This window comes from Ochlerotatus camptorhynchus, unplaced genomic scaffold (genome assembly GCF_037179485.1).
Source record: "Ochlerotatus camptorhynchus isolate MF236.1 unplaced genomic scaffold, CSIRO-AGI_Acam_v1.1 ptg000002l, whole genome shotgun sequence".
NCBI classification, from domain to species: domain Eukaryota; kingdom Metazoa; phylum Arthropoda; class Insecta; order Diptera; family Culicidae; genus Ochlerotatus; species Ochlerotatus camptorhynchus.
The window spans coordinates 640,552-650,894 of record NW_027040494.1 but is presented as its reverse complement, the minus strand read 5'-3'; the positions used below and the strand labels follow the sequence as shown (position 1 = coordinate 650,894).

The window sequence follows — 10,343 nt, the reverse complement described above, 5'->3', positions numbered from 1 at the left end:
TCATTCCTAATGTTTCATTCAAAGTGCTTTTATGTTACATCATACGTGAAGTTTACGATTTCAGAGTTGTTTGATAGCACTTCCAACCAACCCAGAAAATCGTAAACTTCACGTATGAAGTAACATAAAAACACTTTGAATGTAACAACGTCATCACCTGTGTCAACACTGCTGATGATGCTACAGCACCCAACAACTACCCTACTGCTTTCTCTCTGAGATGACTACGTTGGTCATGACGAGAGGAGCAACACAATAGTTGGATAAAGAAAAATTGCATTATAACACACCATCGACTGGAAATGCTTTCGGCAAAGCGGGGCTTTAGCGTCAGGAAAATACTGATAGGTGGATTGACCAATCAGGCAGTAAGGTTGGTTGACGCGAAATGTGGCGCATCACGCCACGTAGCTCCACCAATAGGAGACAGGTAAGATAATTTTGTAATGTAAGCATATTTAGTCTTTAAAACGGTAGAGCACACGAGGCTCTACCTCTTTTTCATCATAAATGTGTAACGTGTAAGATCGGTAATAAGTAGTGTTAGCATTAAAAGTTCTTTTTAAAAAGAGAACTACGAAGAAAGATCCCTTAACTGGTGTCAGAAGTGGGATCATTGTGAGTGTAACATAAAGAGACTGGAGTGAAAGTGCTTCGAGGATCAAGTGCATAGTTAGAGAACCTAAACCTCTGAACGCCGCAACGACATCGACTCTTGAGAAAGCCGCATCACGTATAGCAACAGTTCGAGAAATTAAACCTCTGAACACCGCAACGACATCGACTTTCGAGAGAGCCGCATCACGTATAGCAACAGTTCAAGAAATTGGATCGTAAAACGCCGCAGCTACATCCCCGAAGACAGCAACTGCCGATCCGCTCACGAGGACTGGACTGGATGAAATTAATTGGTGTTATACTGTAAGTAATCTGTCCTTTTAAACCACTTTTTAAATATGCCAGAAACACGCAACGCAGAAATTGAGCAGCTGAAGCAACAAATTGCTCAGCTACAAAACTTAATTCAGGGAGCAGGAAATGCTTATTATATTCCTGACCCTATCAAACAACTGTCAGAGTATTCAGGCAGTAAGAAAGAACTGAACGCATGGCTTCAGGAAGTAGATGAGCTCTATAACGAGTTCAAAGTAAAGGGTGAACGGGGAGCTCCCGACACCTTCAACGCGCACTATTTTAGGGCGATCAAAAATAAAGTGAAAGGCGAGGCACGCGCAGTAGTATGTGCCAATGCAAATCCTGATACAATTGCACAATTGACGAAAGTTCTGAGAGAGAATTTTGGTGATCAACGTGATTTTGCCACCAATCTTCACAATTTATTTCATACGAAGAGAGGTGACAGAAACAACCAAAAATTTTATAACGATATAAAAGAATTAAACACTAAATTAAAAGCAAACCTACAACTACACCTTATGATGCCTTCGCAAATGCTAGAATTAATGACGATAACAAAATTCTTAGACGGAGTGAGTGAACCACTTGCTTCTATCATCCGTAATTCTAAACCTAAAACGCTGGAAGATGCCTTCCAGGCCGTCATAATAAATCAGAATGCAGAAGTGCGAAAACCAGTGTACAAACATAAACCATTTAATGCACCCCAGCAAAGTGCCGCGAGCAGTGCAACTAAATTTAATAAACCGGATGCCATCGCACCGCGGCGACCGTTCCACCCAAAACCTCGAATTGAAACTAACAACACGGAGGAGGTGGACCCGGTAGAAGTGGAAGAAGAACAAGAAGAAGAGTTTGAAGAAGAAGTTCAATCGGAAAGTGATGAATTGAATTTTCAGCAGGTAGGGTTGAAAAACGTGAAGACCTAAATTTCATACCTTATTTTCGATTTCCTACGACAAAGGGCTACCTCAATTTTCTTATCGATACGGGAGTCAACAAGTCGTATCCAGCACACGTTAAAAAGGCCTCCAAAGCAAAACATCCTTCAATAGTTACTAACAAAAATGGAAAGTTTACAATTGACAAAATGATACATGCAAACTTCTTCTCGGAATCGTTCAATAAGAAACTTCCATATCATGTTTTTAAATTTCATAATTTTTTTGACGGCCTAATCGGCTATGAAAACTTAGCGACGATGGAAGCCAAAATTGATTCTGGAAGCCATCATCTTGTTATAGGAGGTACTAAGTATCCCCTTTCGAAATACTATCCGTGCTCAGTGAACTTTCATGAGCAAGCGGAGAAATTATTTGAAATTTGCACAACATCAAATGGTCCATTTTTAATTGAGCACGAAATAAATATTAATACCAATGTCACCTTAAATCCCGGCCTATACGAAGCCAAGGACAATAAGGCGATGGTTTTCTTATCGAAAGATGGCAAGAAAGAAAACTGTAATCTTAAACCATTTGAAAACGATCCATATATATTGAATACCAAAAACAATACAGGAAAATTGGATTTTCCCGCTAGCCATTTAAATAGGGAAGAAATAAGCCGTTTGGCGAAAACATTAAAACCATTTAAGAGCGTGTTTTTCAACGACAGGGAAAAGTTTTCATTCACTCATGAAGTTAAACATGCTATAAATATAATGAGAGAGAGAAGGATTAGTATTTTCCATTTAATTCCACTACTTTAAAGGGTGATACGGTCAAAATTTGGTCAATATCAACTTGACGTATTTCTTTCAATTTTGCATTTAAAAAACCTGAACACCCCTCATTTTGAAGGTGTGTGTGTGTAGAATGTTGCTCCTATTTTGATTTTGGAATTCACTCTTCAGTTGTCAAAATGCCGTCCAAGCAAGAAGAGCAGCGTATCAAAATTTTGCTCGCGCATCGCGAAAATCCGAGCTACTCGCACGCAAAGTTGGCAAAATCGCTAAAAGTTGCCAAATCAACCGTTACAAATGTAATTAAAGTATTTGGGGAACGTTTGTCGACAGCCAGGAAGTCTGGATCGGGGGGAAATCGAAAACCGAAAGCCGCTGAGACGACAAAGAGAGTTGCCGGTAGTTTCAAGCGAAACCCTAACCTCTCTTTCCGAGATGCCGCAAATAAGCTGGGTGTATCGTCTACAACCGTGCATCGAGCCAAAAAACGAGCCGGACTATCGACTTACAAGAAGGTAGTGACTCCAAATCGCGATGATAAACAAAATACGACGGCCAAAGCGCGATCCCGGAGGCTGTACACGACGATGCTGACGAAGTTTGACTGCGTGGTAATGGACGACGAAACCTACGTCAAAGCCGACTACAAGCAGCTTCCGGGACAGGAGTTTTATACGGCAAAAGGAAGGGGAAAGGTAGCAGATGTTTTCAAGCACATGAAACTGTCAAAGTTCGCAAAGAAATATCTGGTTTGGCAAGCCATCTGTACCTGTGGCTTGAAAAGCAGCATTTTCATAGCTTCCGGGACTGTCAACCAAGAAATTTACGTGAAAGAGTGTTTGAATAAACGTCTGCTGCCTTTCCTGAAGAAACACGGTTGTTCCGTACTGTTTTGGCCGGATTTGGCATCTTGCCATTACGGTAAAAAGGCCATGGAGTGGTACGCCGCCAACAACGTGCAGGTGGTTCCCAAGGACAAGAACCCTCCCAACACGCCAGAGCTCCGCCCAATTGAGAAATACTGGGCTATTGTCAAGCGGAACCTAAAGAAGACCAAAAAAACTGCTAAGGGCGAGCAGCAGTTCAAGGCAAACTGGCTTTTTGCGGCGAAGAAGGTGGACAAGGTGGCTGTACAAAATCTGATGGCAGGGGTCAAGCGTAAGGCCCGGCAATTCGGATTTGGAAAAGCGGAAGCCTAACTGAATATTTTTCCTGAATTTTATACTAATTGAACTTGAAAAAGAAATTTAATTTGATTTTTTAAATAAACGATTTCACTGATTTACACGCGTTTTCCCTTGACCAAATTTTGACCGTATCACCCTTTATTTGCTTATCCTTGACAGATACGCGTATTTCGTCTACAATGTGCAGACTTCTTCAGTGTCTTGTACTCGACTGAAGAAAAACATCGCATTTACCGAATATATATTAATACAGGTACATTTTCTCTTAGAAACTAGGTAAACTTAAATTTAATTTTCTATAGGAACAGGTACTTCGAGTAGACCCCTTACAGAACATAGTGAAACGCGTGGAGAAAGCACTGAAGGAGTGCAAATCGATACACGCAAACCAAAAATCTATTACAATGAATGTTAGTTCCGTTTCCTATCATCCTCTGTTCATGAACATCGCAACGAATGTTAGAAATTGACCATGCAGGCGATGTAATGGTTTTTTGTCTTTTTTTATTTCGTGTTCCATCTACGCTTTCGACTATACCAGTAAGCTTGTAGAACGACGCACATTGTAGAACATTGTAGAACGACGCACACACTTGTCTCGAATCTCTCCAGCAGAAAAAGCATACGAAGTCAAGCATGTGAGAAAATGAGCGCTTGATGTTTGCTTTTAGGCTAACCAAATTCAGAAGCATGGAGAGAGCAGTGGAGAAAGCACAGGTCTGATAGTCGCAACGTCCGTGGTTCGAGTCCAGTCGGTAACCTTTTTTTCTATTTTTTTCGACATAATTAATTTCACTCACTAATACACTCCACATTTTTCGGTCTCCAATTTTCTTACATCGGACCGCAGCTAGGTATATCGCATCCTCGGTTCATGCGGTCTCCACTAACATCCTCTGATGATGAATCACACATAATTGTAAGCGAATCTTACATCCCCCGGTTGGGTGTATTAGGAGATGGAGCAGGTCGTATACGGGAAGCCAATCCCATTCTACCCAGGATCAAAGGTCTTCCCAAAGTCGACAAACCAGGAAATGAAATGCGAGAGATCGTGTCTGCAGTTGGTTCCCCCACCCACAAACTAGCGAAGTGGCTAGTCAAAGTCAGTTCCAGAGTAAAGCAGTTAGTAACACCCAGGAGTTCACCCAGCAACTACAATCTTCAGGAGACATCAACGAGGACGAGATTATGGTATCTTTCGACGTCACAGCTCTTTTTCCCAGCGTACCGGTCGAGGAAGCGATCAACCATTTGGAGGACTGGCTATTAACACAACGAAAGGATGCAGCATGGAGAAACAAGGTTCGGACGTACCTTAAGCTGACCCGCCTTTGTATGGAAGAGAATTACTTCTCTTTCCGAGGTAACTTCTACAAGCAGACGAAAGGAGCCCCATTGGGAAACCCCCTATCCCCCTTCTTGTGTGAACTTTTCATGGCCAACTCGGAGACAAACCATGAAGGAGAAAGGGCTATTACCAAACCGTTGGTGGAGGTTTGTTGACGATACCTTCAGCGTAGTTAAACGGGAAGCCCTTCCACAAATTTTAGATGAGATCAACAGAATTCATAAGGATATCAAATTCACTCACGAGGTAGAAAAAGACGGGAAACTCGCATTTCTCGATCTTCTAGTCATCAGGGAATCGTCATCATCTTCCTCGCTTGAATACGAAATTTACAGGAAACCAACAAGCACCAAAAGAGTTATCCCCTATACTTCCAACCATTCGTTCCAGCAGAAAATGGCCGCCTTTCACCACATGATTCACCGCATGCAGACTCTTCCACTCAGCGATACAGGAAAGGTTAAGGAATTACAGTACATCTTCGAAACAGCAAGACTCAACGGATACAAGGAGACCACAATCCAGGCAATCATCGATAAAAAAGCGAGAATTCTACAAAGGAGATTATTTACAACCCTCACCACAGCACCTGAACCATTGAAACGAGTGTCCGTTCCATTTGATCAAGATATTACTTGTAAACTAAGACCACAGTTAAAACAATTCGGATTAGATTTAGTTTTCACCAGTAGACATAACCAGTTGAAATCATTGTTAGGATCCACTAAAGACCCAGTTAATGTTTTAGGTAAAGCAGGTGTATATAAAATAAGCTGTAATCATTGTAACAAAGTATATGTAGGACAAACCAAGAGAACTTTAGCAACTAGATTTAAAGAACATATAGCGGAGGTTAATAAGGCCAAAAAGCAAGAGGAAAAAGGCCTAACATATGATTTCAAATCAAAGGTTGCAGAACACATCTTCACAGAGGACCACCAACTATCGACGGAGGACATCACGATTTTACGAACTGTATCTACACCATGGAAATTGGATGTTGCAGAAAGCCTCGAGATCAACAAACAACGTAATTCAACTTTACTCAACAGGGATCAAGGAAACGGACTCACATGGCTTTTCAAGTTACTACCTAGGACACATCAACGAGTAAGCAGCAAATTAAATTTAAGTTTATCTGGTTTCTTAGAGAAAATGTACCTGTATTAATATATATTCGGTAAATGCGATGTTTTTCTTCAGTCGAGTATTAGTACAAGACACTGAAGAAGTCTGCACATTGTAGACGAAATACGCGTATCTGTCAAGGATAAGCAAATAAAGTAGTGGAATTAAATGGAAAATACTAATCCTTCTCTCTCTCATTATACAGGTATTCCACTAAGACGCCCACATTCATCAGGATGCTATAAATGCGAAGCCTATCCATCAACGGACATACAAATATCCCTATCATCTTCGAAAGACTGTTTCCGAACAAATCCAGAAGATGCTCGACAGTGGAATTATTAGGGAGTCCTCTTCACAATGGACCTCTCCGATTTGGGTTGTACCCAAAAAGGCCGACAATTCTGGCAAAAAGAAATATAGGATCGTGGTAGACTATCGAAAATTAAACGAAGTCACCCTAGCTGACCGGTATCCTATACCGGAAATCAGCGAGATTTTAGACAGACTAGGCAAAGCACAGTATTTCTCAGTGCTGGACCTAGCAAGTGGTTTCCACCAAATTGAAGTGGAACCGGCGGATATCCCCAAAACCGCTTTTAATGTTGATCACGGTAAATACGAGGTCATTCGTATGCCGTTCGGGCTAAAGAATGTGCCCGCGACCTTCCAAAGATTGATGGACTCCGTACTAAGGAAACACCTGGGTATCAGATGTTTCGTTTATATGGATGATATCATCATCTTCTTTATCCCAGGTTTTGCCAACATTGCCAAACCACTCACTAGCCAGTTGAGAGGAAAAAACAAAACGATCGATTACAATTCCGTAGAATTTCAAAACGCCTTTACAAATTTAAAAAAAAATCATGTCTTCGGATTTGTTACTAGCTCACCCCGATTTCGATAAACCCTTCCTAATAACAACAGATGCCTCCAATATTGCTATTGGAGCGGTTTTGGCACAATTAGTAGATGGAAAGGAAAGGCCAATAGCCTACCTTTCTCGGACGCTTTCTAAAGCCGAGCAAAATTATTCTGCCACGGCTAAAGAACTATTGGCTATTTACTTTGCAGCTAAAAGGTTCAGACCATATTTATATGGAAGACCTTTTACACTATATACGGACCATGAGCCCTTGACGAAGGAGCTTAAGTTGACTGACGCTACAGGAAGAGTTACACGTCAGTGACTCTACCTAGAACAATATGACTTTAAAATTGTATATAAGAAGGGAAAGCAGAATGTTGTGGTGGATGGACTTTCTAGAATCCCACCCGCTGAAATCAATTTACAAGAACTATCAAATGAATGTCATCCTAATAATGATATATACGGTTCGGTAATTGTCAACAAATTTCAAAATCAGCTTGTAATCAGGATTACTTTAGACAAAAGGAAAAGTCCACACGTTATGTGTAGAATTTTTCCGGGTCAAATACGGCATGTATTCCACAAAGAAAGACTTTCAGATGATGAACTTAAAGAAATTTTAAAGAAATATTTGGATCCTACCTCCAGTAACTGCATATTCGCTCCGGTGGAGATTATACGCAGTTGCGATAAAATTATTAAAGCAAATTATAGCAAAAATTTAAAGGTACAATATTCTAATATTCTTCTACCAGATCTAATTTCAGGTGCGGACCAGCAAGAATTTATTTCTAAGCATCATAACTTTAACCACCGAAATTATAAGCTGACATATGAGGAAATTAGGAAGTGCGCTTACTTTCCTGGTATGCTTGGCAAGGTTAAAGCATTTATCAAAAATTGTCAAGACTGTAAATTCGCCAAATACGAGCGAAAACCATTTAAAATACCTATCGCTCGAAGGATTTACGAGAAACCTTTCGAAAACGTTTTCATTGACATCTATGTCAAGGAGCGACACAAATTCCTCACTGTCGTAGATTCTTTTTCCAAATTCGCACAAATATTTCAAGTCGAAAATGAGACAACGGATATACTTCAGGAAACACTGATCGAGTATTTCAAAATCTTCGGGTTGCCGAAAATGATCACCTGTGATCAAGCGGCGGAATTTCGAAATGCTCGATTTAGAGCCTTTCTAGAGACGCAAGGGATCGCATTGCATTTTGCTAGTGACAGCAGAGGTAATGGAATTGTGGAACACTTCCACAATACATTGCTGGAAATGTACCTAGCAAACCGCAGCAAAGTTGAAAACCTGACCCTCTATGAAGGACTCGCACTGGTTACTGCGCTTTACAACGACTCAAAGCACAGTACGACGGACTTGAAGCCTCGCGAAATTATTTTCTGTACAAGCGATTCATTAAATCTAGCTGAAATTAATCTCGCAAAGCAAATCAACATACAGACTGCACGGGACAACATCAGACGATTTGCATCGAAAAATACAGAGACGCCTTTAGAAAATAGACAGTATAAAAATATTGAAAAGACTAAAGTATTGGTTAAAGGAAAGGCAAAACCACACCCTTACGGAAATCGATACAGACTAATAGACGTAAAGGAACAAAACGAAAAAACAGTAACTGACGACCAAAACATAAAAATCCATAAGACTAGTATCAAACACTCTGACTGACGCAAAATTGACCTTTCAGGCTATGCCTGCTGGCAACAAGGACATACGCGGACATACGGATACACGACGTGGAGAAAAACCCGGTGGTAATCATCCCGATAGGAATAGCTAAAATCAACAGCAGTTATTTGAGAATTGGTCATCATATAAACCTTAATTCACTTGCAGAAATCTAGACTCAATAATCGAAAATCAAATTTCTAAACAACAAATGTTAAGTCCAATATTAAAAGTAAAGTCAGAAAAACTCCATTCAATGTACAATAAATTTAGACCCTCTAGACAGAAGCGATGGGAAAGTTTAGGTCGCGCTTGGAAATATGTATCAGGCAGCCCGGATGCTGACGATCTAAAAATTATTAACGCTACAATTAATTCTCTTATTGATCAGAACAACAGACAAGTTAAAATCAATAGCATACTGGAAACTAGAATGAGAAATACCACAGAATCAATCAATACTTTCGTTAAATTTCATGATAGATTTCAAAATAAAACCATTGAAGGTTTGGAGTCAGTTAATTTGATATTTCATTTAGATGAGTTAATCGATCAGTTAGGACTAATAGAAGAAGCGATCACACTAGCCCGACGCAATATCCCCAGCAGCCGCATCATTTCACCAGACGAGATAACCATAGCCCAGGAATTCCTCAGCAACAGTGGTCTTGGAACGGGTGCAGTCGACAACATATTAGATATATCCAGCGCCTACGTACTGTATGGTAAGGAAGAAATTATTTACACGCTCAAAAATCCACGAGCCAAAGATGTGGAATATCACTTAAACTACATAGAACCAGTAATTTCCAACAACCATCGAAACCACTTAACGGCGAAATACTACGTGAAAGGACTTAATTCCTTTTTAACCAACACTCCATGTAAACGGCATCGAAATCAATATATCTGCACGAATTCACAGCTAGAACCGTTGGGAAAATGCGTTCAACAGTTGGTTGATGGCGAATCAGCTCAATGTCCTATGGAGAAAGTATATGGACAAAACTTCATAAAGCGAATAGATGATGCAAACATATTGGTGAGTGCTAACAACGTCACCCTAACATCAAACTGTTGAAGGCAAGTAAGAGAGCTACGAGGATCATACCTTATCCAGTTCTCTGGCTGTACCATCAAGTTGAACGACGAGGAATACACCAACAACAACACCGACGTATTACAGAAAACTTATCTTCCAACGACGGGACTAACGGTAACTCCTTCAAAAATCATAAACAAGATGCCTTTACAGTACTTACAGGAAATCAATCTGGAGCACCGGAGTCATATAGAGCATCTGAATATAACTACGGACAACATACACTGGCAACTACATCTGGTTAGCTGGCTCTCATTTGGAACATTATCGACCCTAATACTAGTGCTCCTAGCAGTATTTTTTTTCCCTTTGGTTTGTTTTTTTTCCGTTGATCTTGTTTTCCGTGCTGAGCACCAATGCTACCGACGTGCCAGAAAGGCAGCTCCCACACCTGGAC

At 40.5% G+C, this 10,343-nt stretch overlaps 1 pseudogene; it reads left to right on the top strand.

Annotated features, from left to right (window-relative positions):
* The first annotated feature begins 388 nt into the window (after window positions 1-388).
* LOC135715748 (uncharacterized) lies at window positions 389-9,622 on the top strand (annotated as a pseudogene).
* Window positions 9,623-10,343: the final 721 nt, after the last annotated feature.